Here is a 13,396-nt window from a genome sequence, read left to right on the forward strand (position 1 = left end):
ATTCTTCAAATAATTGGAGGCTATCTCATGGCGGACATGTCACGGAGCCGTGTACATCTAAGGTGGCTGCTAAAACTCGTTGATTTTAGAGGAGCCGGCGAATTTAGTTGGGGGTCTGCCGTCTTGGCAACATTATATCGGGAGATGTGCGGGGCGACCAAACCGAGGAGAGCAAAAATCGGAGGATGCCTGTCACTACTGCAATCATGGGCACGGTTTCGCTTTCCATTTCTACGTCCTCGAGTGAACCACCCATATACATTCCCACTCGTAACGAGGTAAATTTTATATTACATTTTGAAATTGTTATGTAGATTTTGTAAGAATAAAAGAATGCTAAAATTTTATTTAATTAGGTGGAACCATCCGGCGAGTTATCGTGGATTACCGTCTGAACTTGAAGATATACGACTTTTATTGGACCAACGGTCGGAAGCAGAAGTAAGTATTATTGCAAATAGATATTTCCATAGATTCGCTAGTAGATTGATATTTAGTATTATGTATATAAGTAATATTTCTATCATGTTCATGTAGTTTCAATGGACACCATACGAGGATCCGGCAATCCGGGCAGTAATCCCGGAAGAGTTTTTACAAAACCCTAACTCTTGGCACGTGAAAGTGGTGTTGATCAACTACGCAACTGTGGAGCCCCACCAAACAGACAGAGTCCTACGACAGTTTGGATGTAGACAACCGATCCCTACGGACCCTGAGGTGTTTGACGAGCACCACAAAATCGACCTTCGGCTATTAGGTACGGATTGGCCTAGATACTGGTCAGAGTACACAGAAATATGGGAAAATCGGCATGAGTATCTACCTACTCGAGAACAAATCATCGTTCCCGAGTTAGCGTGCGTTTCAGAATACATGCCATGGTTTAGGATCCATGGGAAGCCGTATTTACTTACGCCAGAGGAGAGGCGGCGGCAAATACGAGTCGGAAGGGAAAGGTGCGGGCCTCTAAATCCAAGGGGACAAGAGTACGATGGCAGCACATCAACGAGGCCCAGACATTCAGCCGGCTCATCATCAGCGGCCATGGAAGCACCATCCCCAACGAGAGCACCGACGCAGTCACCTGATGCAGCAATTCAACAGATGATACCCACGCAATCGCCTTTCCCTATGATGCCAGGTATGTTTCCTAGCCCTTATATGTACCTTAACCCGTACATGTATCATTTTCCCAATCCTATGGCAGGTTGGAGCCAAATGCCCAGATCAGCTCCATTTCCTGTAATGCCGAGCGGACCATCGATAACTAGGTCATCGCCGCAGGAGGGGTCGCAAGAGGGGCCGTCGGGGAGCTCTCCTTTTTACCATTCGCCAGCAACGCATGGCTTTCAAACTCCGTCGCCGTTCATGATGCAAACACCTCCACATACACTATTCTTTGAAGGTGGATCATCGTCCCAAGTCCGACAAGCGGATGCCGAACCGGAAGAACAACAATCACCACCCAAGGAAGAACAACCGCCGCCAGAAGATAGAGGAAGGAGGAATCCAGCGCGTAACCGTCGACGGCCGCCATGTGGAACCGAATCCCCCGGTCATAGAAATTGACTACCGTATTAACATGTATCAATACCCATGTAGACAATATAGAAGTTAATAACGATGTAATACACAGAGAAATTTTTCCGAGTTTTTTTGACATTATTTGATTAAAACCCCTAAATTTAATTAAAAACCCTAACTTAATTGAATTAAAAACCCTAACATAACCTAATTGAATTAAAACCCCTAACCTAACTTAATTTAATTAAAAACCCTAACTTAATTGAATTGAAAACCCTAACCTAACCTAACCTAACCTAATTGAATTAAAAACCCTAACCTAACTTAATGTAATTATAGACCCTAAAACCTAACCTAATTGAATTAAAACCCCTAACCTAACTTAATTTAATTAAAAACGCTAACTCTAACCTAATTTAATTATAAACCCTAACCCTAACTTAATTTAATTACAAACCCTAAACCCTAAACCCTAACTTAATTTAATTAAAAACCCTAACCCTAACCTAATTTAATTATAAACCCTAACCCTAACTTAATTTAATTATAAACCCTAACCCTAACTTAATTTAATTAAAAACCCTAAACCCTAACCTAATTTAATTATAAACCCTAACCCTAACTTAATTTAATTATAAACCTTAAACCCTAACTTAATTTAATTATAAACCCTAAACCCTAACTTAATTTAATTAAAAACCCTAAACCCTAACCTAATTTAATTATAAACCCTAAACCCTAACCTAATTTAATTATAAACCTTAACCCTAACTTAATTTAATTAAAAACCTTAACCCTAACTTAATTTAATTATAAACCCTAAACCCCAACCTAATTTAATTATAAACCCTAAACCCTAACTTAATTTAATTAAAAACCCTAAACCCTAACTTAATTTAATTATAAACCCTAACACTAACTTAATTTAATTATAAACCCTAAACCCTAACTTAATTTAATTACAAACCCTAAACCCTAACCTAACCTAATTATAAACTCTAACCCTAACTTAATTTAATTATAAACCCTAAACCCTAACCTAATTTAATTATAAACCCTAAACCTTAACTTAATTTAATTAAAAACCCTAAACCCTAACCTAATTTAATTATAAACCCTAACCCTAACCTAAATTAATTATAAACCCTAACCCTAACTTAATTTGATTATAAACCCTAAACCCTAAACCCTAACCCTAACATACAACAGCGGATTTGATAATCTTACTAACCATTCAAGAAATTGTAATTTTACATAATGTTATTTCGTAAATTGTTTTGACTGGTACTAACATTTAAGAAATTGTAATAATTTGATAATTTTACTAACAATTAATACAATTATCAATTAATAATTGAATAAAAGGTAGCTTTTTCTATAATTACATTCAACTATTGCGATTAGGGCATGATCGACTTGTATGGCCTGGGTTCCTACACCATCCGACTTGTACGATCGCACACCCGGTGTGGTAGATCCGGAAACTCTAACGCATCATCATTTGACAGATCGACATTATGCATGTGGGCTGGAGGTGAGTATGCACTGAATCGTGGATTTTCTTCATTATCTGCACTCCTATCACCATCTTCACCTTCCGTTGGAATAGGCTCCGGTTCAGAAAATAATCCCACCTCTGCACCATCCGGCCCGGGCTAAATGACAGTCACACCGTATTCTCCGACAAAAAAACAACACCATTCTCCGTATGGCAAACCTCACCATTGTAGTAAATAACAGCACTAATACGTTCATTCATTTTGAAACTCTAAGTTTCTTAGCATATCTAAAATGTTTCTGCTGTGAGTTATGCATTCTGTGGAACATTTTCTGCCTAATTTATAGTCTCAGCCCAAACTTGGTACTGTAACAAAATCGCATCCACGAGGGCGCGATTTGACACTATTTGCTCAGAAATGTAAAAAAAAATTATTTCCAGCATGACCAACTGTAGCGAAGTCGCGTCCAAGAGGGCGTGATTTAACAATTTCTGCCCAATATAGCATCCTTGTATCAGCGATTTTATACTATTTGCTCAGAAAACATCAAAAAAAATTATTTCTTACATGACCACTGTAGCGAAATCGCGTCCACGAGGCCACGATTTCACAATTTCTTCTCAAATAGCATCCTAGTAGAAGCGATTTCCCATTATTTGACCGGATACGTCAACTCGAAAATTTTTTTCGGGACCCCTAACCCTAAAAAGCCTGCACCTTAAACCCTAAAAGCCAGAAAACACAAACGTAAAATTAGCGTCAAAATCGCGTCCCCGGTACCGCGCCACGTCGGAAAATCGTGTCCACGTCAGCGCGACCTGCCGACGTGGAAGGAAATCGCTTCCTCAAGGACGCGATTTCCTTCCACGTCGGCAGGTCGCGCTGACGTGGACTCGATCTCCTGTCAAGTTCCTCGACATCCCTCTGACGTGGCCTATTTCTGTAATTATTAAAAAAAGGGATTTTTTTGGTAGTTTGGCCACATAATATTATTTAATACACTCATTTAATGAAGAAGCAGCTGAGCAGTTCACCAATCCAATTAATCCATTCAAAACTTCATTTAATACAAATAGAAACTAAATAAGAATAAAAACAAAAACAAAAGTAAAGAAGAAACCGTTCAGGGAAGCATAGAAATCCAACCCAAGTTTACTTCTTTATTGGGCTCAATCAGTTTTGGGCCATACACCCAGTAATTCAAAACTTAAGAGATCCAAAGCCCAGAACACTGAAACAAAAGCCCAAAAACACCAGCCCAACCCTAAACCCAGGCCCCAAGCCTCAAACCCCTAGACCCTAAGCCGAGATATCCCCTTGAATGGGATATCCCAAGCTGGGATATTCCTAGAATGGGATATCCCTGACTGGAATAACAACGTCAGGTAGCCCGGTCCAGACACGTTCAAAATCTGAACCGGATACCAAAACAACTGAACCGTGCACAAAAAATACTAAACCGGGACGGTATATGATTGGGATAATCTTGGAATAGTTTATCCCGAAACGGGATATGACGGGGATATCCCCAGAGCAGAATAAGAATGAAAATAAATTCAGTGCTTATTTAAAAAATTTGAATCGTATTACTCTCTGTTTCAAGTAATTAAAACGTTGAAATTTTGGAACATTGCAATAATTGTTCTTGTTATTATAAACTCTAAATAATTGTTCTCTAATTATCGATCATTGCAATTTTGTACAAAATATAAATAAATAAATAAATCTTATGAAATTTATCATCTTCTAAAAATATGAAACTTTAAAAGAAAACTGACTGTGAGATCAAAAAAGGCAAATATACTGCGAAAGAAAACAACACATGTTTAACATCTTCTAATGCAACACAATAACCACTCGTTCTGGTGAACATTGAGAGAAGATTAGACTTGCCTACTCCCGAAAAAACGATCAACACCACCTTGACAAGTAGTAATCCTCTGCCCTGTACCCAGCCGTTTTACTTTCTTTCGAGTGATGAATAAATATATCTGAAACAAAAAACAGGGATGAAATGACAAAGACAAAGGATTTATAAAACAGAAAACAAAAAATCATAAAGAAACCCACTGAAATGCATGTAATAAAGAATAGATCTGAAACTAAAACGAAATGAAAATGCAAAGACAAAGACAAAGACAAAGTAGAAGTAATGATTCATGCAAAGCAAAAAAAAAGAGAAAAAAAATTCAAAAGAGACCGAGAGAGAGACAGAGAATCACCGAACAAATGGAGGCACCAATGGATTTTGATCGGAGGTAAGAATCTGAAAGGTGTGGAGGCTGCGGCAGGGCCTAGGGTTTCTTATGAACGGACAATAAAGGAGGAAGAGAGAAGAAGGAAAACAGAAGAGAGAATGAAAATATCAGAAAAAAAAGAAAAAGAAAAAAAAAGGAGATAATAAAGGGAAGAGAATCTGAGAGAGATGCATAAAGAAATATAGAGTTTTTTTGGAAAAATAGTCAACAGATTAATTCTTTTTGGAAAATGGGAAAGAACGCGATGTGAAAAGATAGCAGAGAAAAACGGGCAGCCTGACTACAAATCTCACGGCTTCTTTTCATTTATTATTCCTGTTCTTTTTTAAAACAGCTTCTTTTCATTTTTAGTCAAACGGGGCCAAATTAAGTCATAACTTTTCTTGGTCCTATAATTCAAATTGGGGAAATTGGGGGAAAAGATATCATAAGGATCTAAAATATTAACCTCCATTTTAGGACTTAAGGGTAAAAAGCTTATAAAAATGCTCTTAAATTTAGTTAAGCAAATATTTTTCGTAACTAAAAAACCAAAGAGGCTGCTTGGTTAGGATTATTGGTATGAGGAGGAGAAGCCCCACGAGCAGTTGCTACAGAAGTTTGGCTAATAAAATAAAAAGGCTCACGTAAAATCTTTACCAGAAGTGATAGCTTTAAAGCTTTCAGCCAATGGAAGCAAAATTCAAAGCTAATTAAAATTTTTTTCAGTGCAACAGTGAGTACTGATATTTCTTTGTTACGAAAGAAATAAAATAATAAGGATTTTTCATTAAGGCAGCAATAAACAGCAAACTTCGCATACATCAACTTCAAAACATCGTACCAAACAATCCCCTAGCTGCTAATCCACACACCCTCGAGAGCTTCAATACAGTTACATACAATATATTTACCTGGTTCAAACCACCTAATCAAGCTTTATTACATACAATATCTCTACCGGACATATTCCTGATTTTGCTAATGCCAACAACATTTTCATTTGTTCAATTTGGAATTGATCTTCCAAAGTTTCAGCTACCATTCCTGAAAGCTACTTAAACTCTAATCTATCAATGAGTGGCCTTCACCAGTTTTCATCATCAAAATTATCTAAAATTTTAAACGTGGTCCACTTAACTTCTCTTGGAAGTGATAACCTGTTTCCATTAACAATTATGAAGCCAATTGCATTCTTTCTAACTCTTACTTGAACATGAAAAACCCTGGTATCTTCTTTTTCTGTTAAGACAACTTTCAGTAATAACTGACAACACTCACAAAAGCAAACAAAGGACAAAGACCTTTCAGAACCATATGTAGAATTAAAACATCAGTAGCACAAGTCAACCAAAATACCAAACAAATCCTAAGCATCCAATTTCAAAACGAACATGTTAGTTGATCCAATATTTCAAGGAGAGAGCAGCAAAATACCAAAAGCTTATATGAAGAAACACAATTATTGGTTAAGCAGATGCTTTAAATCAAATTGCTTCTGGGAACTGGGACCAATTCAGAGCAGTAATATAAATAACATCAGGCATGGTTCTCTACTTACATACTCCAGACCTCCTAAAGCTGGGAAATGCCAAAACACCATTGCCAAGTCTGATAGAAAATAACCAATAGAGAACCGTACAAGAGAATGATTATTAAAAAACAATAAGAAATATGTTTCAAGTTAACCATCAACAAATAATACCAAGCATGTTACAGGCAAAGTTGAAGGAAAAGAAAGTCATCATGATCAAAGTGTAGCAAGTAAAGCAGCATTGAACATATTTTGCAAACCACATACCATTAAATTATAGAAATTGGTAGTTCAAATATTAGTGCATCTTATAGACTAATTTGAACTCCCAAGGCTATGTTAATCAAAGGAAAAGAATAAACCCAGACAATCAGTTCACATATTGATAAAATCGTAGCTTACCCCTAAGATCATGTTCGATATAATAGAGCTTCTATTAACTATCAAGTCATTATTGGAATCCTCGTCAAAAAGATCTGAGAATAGGAGGAGGTAGAGAGAGGCCCATGCTGCAATTAAAGCATGGAAAGTTGAAAATCCCTGTACAAGATAAGGCTATCTAGATCAATTTTGCAAAGAAATTTAGGAAAGAAAGTTATATTTTGAACAATTTTTATACAAGAAAAAGGAAAAGAAGAAAAGAACATAGGACAAAATTGCAGCGATTGTTCCATTCCACTTTTTCTTTATCACTTAGCATTGAACATATATTTAAAATAAATAGGTAAACCCGAAACAACTGTTGGCTTTGTTTAAAGCCCTCCATTCATTAGTTTAACGGATTATTGACTTGAAAGCTTCAAAAGCTTGGTTATTCGAGGAGATTTCTCCAAAACTCCTGAAAGGGTCTTTTCTTGAACTAGAATAATCCTAAACTGGCCTATCACATGCCGGACGCTGTAACGTCATCAAAACTGAGAGGGACAAGGCAAGGAAACTCTTTACTCTTTACCCGTTGGAGCCACTACTGGTCTCAGATTCAAGAACCAAACAACCAGGAACTACTTCCAAGTACATAATCACAAAGCTAATATCCGCAATTTAAAGAATCTGAGTCCTATGACTTAGAACCAAAGTCCATAACTCCGGTGTCAGAGCCAATAGGTAAACGAATCCAACTTTGTTGCTGAAAATTATGGAACCAAATGGCTTCCCGATCCAATTTGAATGTTTAAATACACCGACACGATTTTGAATAGCCAAATTCTCGCACACTTTAACAGCTTTCATAGTATCATGCCTCTCATTTACAATAATCAAATCTCCATCTCTAATGCAGCGATTGAAAGATATCTTCATTGAGGAATCCATAAGCAATATCCTTAAAATACGAAAAACACATTCAATTGAATGCACAGATGATGTTGGACTAATATGCAATTTTTGTACCAAAATTTACTCCACAAAACGAAAATATTTACCACATATCCAAAGTTCCATTAAGAATAAACTATCACCTAGAATACCAGGAAGACCAAAATTCATTAATATATATATGCATATAAATAGGAAAAGGGCGTCAACATTGTCAATGGAGATACCATTATATTTGTAGTTCTAAAGGTCACTTTCTCAATACAGGAAAATTCTCAGGACATGTATCATTCTTGTGATTTCATGCCAGGCCAGCTCCACCAAATCTCTAAACTTGTATCTACAATAGGTATGCTGGAGAAGTATTCACATGCATCTCCGATTATGCACTTATCAGCCATCAAGTTGAATTTTTATCAGTACTGCCTTCTTGCTGTACTTTAGAAGAATCTTCTTTTTCCTCCATGACCTGCTGGATACCTTCTTGAATACATCAAACGCAATTATGAAACAAAACACAACACGATCATGATACCTTTAAAACACAATTATAACAAAAACAAATCACGACCATAAACATCATGGAAAGTTGGAGGGAAATGGATGCCAATGATGTAATATCAAACTAAATGAATTTTATAAGATCCAATACAAATTTGTCATCACACAGGTTTAAAAGAGAGAGAAAAATTGATCATTTCATCATCCAATTTTAAACATTTGAGAAAGGTATAGGTTTTCTATCTGGCCATGATTCTATTTTCTCAAAGCACTTGACAGGTACCACCCATCAAAACCCTCAGTCAATATCACTTTGTTGTCTGAAATGTAAAGCTTCATGCCTTCTGCAGTCATCAAGAAAACAAGCGAAGACAACTTAAGAATCGTAGCTTGGCAAGAACAGATCAATATATGTTCGGCCACGACTCTTAAAGAAAAGTGAGAAAGACATGACTTGCAGTTATTGCTTCGGTTCATAGAATCATCACTGGACTGAAACTTGAAAGAAGCAAGCATGCTTACCTTCCAAAGCTTTTCTAACATCAAGATAGATCAAAACGGTAACATCTCATCCCATACCTGAAGAGGGTAAAAGATACAAATCATCATAAGCCTCTACAGCATTTAGATTCACTAAAACTCAATTTATGCCGATTAGTGCTTGTCATTTTCCATTATCGCTTAAAATTCACGTTATATATCGGTGTCTTAGTAATCCCCTTTCATAATCTTTAGCATGAATCCTATGGTGAAATGCAGATAACAAGCATAATAACACCGCTAAGCAGTTTGACACGTATACAGAGCTAGCATATTGAAAATAAAGAGTAAAATGAAGGAGTTCGTATGTCAAAGTTCAGAGGACCAGTAAAGAGAAATTTCATGATATCTCACCACTTATCACTTCACCATTAGTCAGCAAGCCACTTGAGAAGTGAACATGCAATCTTTTCATGTGCTTCAAACCCGACTCCAAAATTGATTCCAAATTCCTCTTATAGGTTCCATGTACGCAAACTATCATCTCAAGGAAAATCAAGAGGATTATGCAAAATAAAAAGGCATAAAGGAAGTCCATAAATCTAAGAGACATGATGTTCTTACATTGCACTTCATCAGCTGAAAGGATTTGTTTCAATAATCTTTCAGACTCAACTGTCTGCCAAAGTGACATACAATATCTTCCTTAGAAGTGCATAGACATAAATAAAAATGCTCAAAACAACAGCTAAAAATAATCTAAGGTGAAAATTAAGATAAATTTTTAAGAAAGATTCATCACCATGATGGTGTGGCCTTGGTTTGCACGAATCAGAAGCTCCCCATTTTCCTCAAGAAGGCTAAAATGTTGCTTATTATCTTTTCTGACAGCATACAATCAATAAACATAAAAATCATGAAAAAAATTTTTGGTTGCAAAATGAACATTTTCCTTCTCATGATTGTTTATACACCAACATTTTGGAGACCAAGAATCTAAATTACTACTGGTAACAGCTCAAAGATCGCTTATAAGTAAACACAAATAGTTTTTAAAGAAGCCGTTTTCATCAAATTAAAACATTTTACCAATTCTTTTTATTTATTTATTTTATATACGATTAAATTTATTTTATTCATTAGTGTTTTTTTTTTTTGGTTTAATCTCTTTTAGGACACGAACTCTGCGACATATGGTTACTGAACTGTATTTGAATATTTGAAGTGATGGTTTGTCAAAGTTGAAGATTTGCTGAAGCTGAATATGAGAGCATTTGCTAATATCCCTTTAAGGTCACAAACTGTTGATGATATGAAAGAGGTAGAATTTGTAACATCATTTCTTGTCTTTGTTCACTGTTTAATCTTGAGAATCCTTTCCTATTTTGATTGAAATTTTCTATCATTCTGATTTAGTTTCATATTTATGCTGTTTATTTGATCAGTTGGTTATTATTAGGAATTTCTAAAAAGGAAGACCTAAATTTAAAAAAATACTCCGCCTATCTAATAATTAATAATATATATGTGCTATCGAACAGTATAAGTTCCTTTGCAATTCCATCGAAGAAGCTAAACATATGTCACAATAGCAACCAGTAGAAAATAACAAATCAACAAGACAAATGCTTAGAAATACAATGTAACAGACAGTGAACGGAAAAATAGAAGTGAGAAAGAACAAGTGCATCTGCATGTATGTTGCAGTGGGAGGAGAATGCACCATGCATCACAACAAGTAATAGCTCCAATACAACAATAATAAGGGATATGTAATGTTAGATGGTAACGCCAAAAGAATACCAGATCATTGGCAGAACAAAAAGATGAGCAAGACATGTAGAGGTTCCAATGTCACAACAAAATTGGAAAGGAGACCAAATTGTTATCGCACTTGACAGCAAGTTGCAAGAAGTATGGCATGTTTAGGTCACCCCACCCTGATACATGACCACTAGAAGAACTGACACAACCATTTCAAACTAGAGGTTATTACTCCCAATAGAGTAACAGAAGACACACTTCAGCATATTGTATTTTGACACCAATAAATGTGATAAACGCAAAGAAATGCCAACAAGTAATGCCCCATGTTAATAAATTGTAGATCCACCTAAACTAGTAGAATTTATACTACAATAATAGGGAATCGGAGACATCTTGTACTTGGAAGAGGATGCAGATACATCTATATCTATTTCCAACTCCATTTATACCTGAAGGAGCCGTCTATACTGCCCACTACCATAACTTCTGTTTCCATTTGACCCTCTAGTGTCTGGACATCAGCTTGTCTGCTCCAAGCACTATTACATATATTTCTTAATAAATTTTCATCTGTTGCACCATATCTCCAACCTGAAACAATCTGAAATACTGTAAAATACGATAATGAAGACTAAGTGATTATCAGTAAGAAATTTGGGAATAAAACTCTAATTTAAAGAAGGACAAATATTGCAAAAGAGATATGCGTGAGTATTACAGACAACATAAATTCATCAAATTTTGAGTTATCTCTTCCATTAATTAGTTTATTTTTGTCGTCTCCAGCAGCAAAATCGAAATAATAAAACAAGGATTAAGAGGAAGAGATCTATGTGGTGATACAATTGACTCCAAGAATTCAATTCTAGTCATAGGTTTCCATAAGAGAACAAAATTATTCCCCAAAGACAGAGATTTGGAGTTGAGTTGTAGCTTATATTTTTAGAAAAATTTAAAGAAAACCCATCACCAAAACCCTTTTAAAACAAATTTGATTATTGCAAGAACAGAAACCAAACGAAATTAACTTGAAAAGAAAAATCTGCTAACCTGAAAGTGTAACGCTGTGATAAAGAAGCAACTTTGAACGCATTTGCAGAGAAAGTGTGAAGGAGATTTTGGGAAGAATTTTCTTTATTTCTATTCGGCCATGATCGGAATGGCCATTCAAAGCATTCAGCACTGATCCCTATTACGCATTTGAGGGAACCAACCAAACAAAAGCATTGATATTCATCCAAGAATAAGAGGGAACCACCAAAGTGGCCTGATTCTTTTAATCTGAAAACCAAAAACCATGACAAAAGCTAACTTAAAATATTAGTAAAAGGAAGCATAATATCTGAAACTATAGATAGAGACGCATAAAAATAAAGGGGCATTGTTTATTTTCAAAAATACATTCTGGACTAGACTTTTTTATTTTATTTATTTTAAAAGAAAATTTTGAAATTTTTTTTTAAATACAGTATATTGTTTGCATTTATTGTTTTTGGTATTGGGCTATTTTAAAGTTACTGTTGGGTTCATAGAATTGGGTATCAGCACCGCTTATCAGCTGTCCATAACATAAGGCTAAACTAAAAAAACGACGGAAATATCTCTGAAATTGGATATACCTATGCCGGGTTCCATCAAAAGAATATCCCCCTGACCCGGGATATCCCTTGCTGGATAAGTACGAAGGTATCCCGGTCCAAACACTAAAAAAATCTGACCCCGGTATGCCAAAACAGCTGACCGGGCACAAAAATAATGAACCGGGACAGGAATGATGGAATATTCTTGGAATAGCTATATCACCGGATCAAGATAAGACCGATTATCTCCGCGGACCTAGAAATGAGAATGAAAATTAAACCCAGTATACATCAAACTAGTGTCTGAAGAATTTCAAACTCAGTAATGATTTAATTACTGTTTCTTATTCTTCAACAATATATGCTTTACTTGTTGAATAAAGGGAACATGAAGGAGACCGATAAAGGGAAGAAACAAGAAATTCCAATTTATTTTCTGCATAATCAGTTAGGGTTTTAGGGTAGATACTTATATAGTTGTTAGAAACATATCTTCACTGTAAAATCTCATAAATAGGACCCAAAAGATTTGCAAGAAAATGTCCTTAAGTACAGAAAACAAACAATCGAAAAAAAATAAACACATAACAGGCGATAAACTATCAAAAAAATGACAACATCACAAGATTTAAAAAGACAAATATAAGCAGTGTTTCATAAGGCTGAACACCAAAACTGATAACAAAAACACACTGAAAAATAAAAAAAAAGAAGCATAAATCTGAAAACTAAAACAGAGATGAAAACCACAATACCCACAGAAATAAAAGAAGATAAGCATAGGTCTGAAACTAAAAAAGACGTGAAAACGAAAAAGTTAGTAGAATTGAAAATCATACCTGAAATTGCAATCCGATGAAGAAGGGGATTTCAATGTCCTGCTGTAGTAAAAGAAAGGAGGAAGAGAAATAATATAAAAACAAAAGAAAAAGAAGGGTAAAGTAACACCCTTACCCG

General features: G+C 35.6%; 1 long non-coding RNA gene and 1 pseudogene across 1 annotated transcript; both read right to left on the reverse strand.

Annotated features, from left to right (window-relative positions):
• Positions 1 to 4,735: 4,735 nt before the first annotated feature.
• LOC121219464 (uncharacterized) lies at positions 4,736 to 6,812 on the reverse strand. Its single transcript, XR_005916244.1, has 2 exons — positions 5,249 to 6,812; positions 4,736 to 5,017 (listed from the first exon to the last, which is right to left on the reverse strand). It is a non-coding gene; the product is annotated as an uncharacterized lncRNA (long non-coding RNA).
• A 1,901-nt stretch (positions 6,813 to 8,713) lies between these two features.
• Positions 8,714 to 11,453, reverse strand: LOC107960829 (putative tRNA 2'-phosphotransferase; annotated as a pseudogene).
• Positions 11,454 to 13,396: the final 1,943 nt, after the last annotated feature.

This window comes from Gossypium hirsutum, chromosome D07, assembly GCF_007990345.1.
Source record: "Gossypium hirsutum isolate 1008001.06 chromosome D07, Gossypium_hirsutum_v2.1, whole genome shotgun sequence".
In the NCBI taxonomy this organism is placed as follows: Eukaryota; Viridiplantae; Streptophyta; class Magnoliopsida; order Malvales; family Malvaceae; genus Gossypium; species Gossypium hirsutum.